The sequence below is a fragment of the Oncorhynchus keta genome, chromosome 10 (assembly GCF_023373465.1).
Source record: "Oncorhynchus keta strain PuntledgeMale-10-30-2019 chromosome 10, Oket_V2, whole genome shotgun sequence".
NCBI classification, from domain to species: Eukaryota; Metazoa; Chordata; class Actinopteri; order Salmoniformes; family Salmonidae; genus Oncorhynchus; species Oncorhynchus keta.
The window spans coordinates 7068550-7069256 of NC_068430.1; positions in this window are offsets into that span (position 1 = coordinate 7068550).

The following is a 707-nucleotide window of genomic DNA, read 5'->3' on the forward strand; positions in this document are numbered from 1 at the left end:
GCACGTTGGCAGTAATCATTGGACAATAAACTAGACGAGGTACGATCACGAATAGCAAGATAGAACAGCACACTCTGGAAAGATGGGGGGGGGTGCATATTTGTAAACAACAGCTGGTGCACGAAATCTAAGGAAGTAGAGTATATTGTGATAAACTGCAGGCCACACTATTTGCCTAGAGAGTTCTCAGCTATACTTTTCGTGGCTGTTTATTTACCACCACAGACAGATGCTGGCACTAAAACCGCACTCAGTCAGCTGTATAAGGAAATAAGCAAACAGGAAACCACTCACCCAGAGGCGGTGCTCCTAGTGGCCAGAGACTATAATGCAGGGAAACTTAAATCAGTTCTACCAAATCTCTATCAACATGTTAAATGTGCAACCAGAGGGCAAAAAATTCTAGACCACCTCTACTCCACACACAGAGCTGCGTACAAAGCTCTCCCTCGCCCTCCATTTGGTAAATCCGACCACAACTTTATCCTCCTGATTCCTTCTTACAAGCAAAAATGAAAGCAGGAAGCACCAGTGACTCGGTCTATAAAAAAATGGTCAGATGAACCAGATGCTAAACTACAGGACTGTTTTGCTATCACAGACTGGAACGTGTTCTGGGATTCTTCCGATGGAGTACACCACATCAGTCACTGGCTTTATCAATAAGTGCATTGAGGACATCGCCCCCACAGTGACTGTACATACAT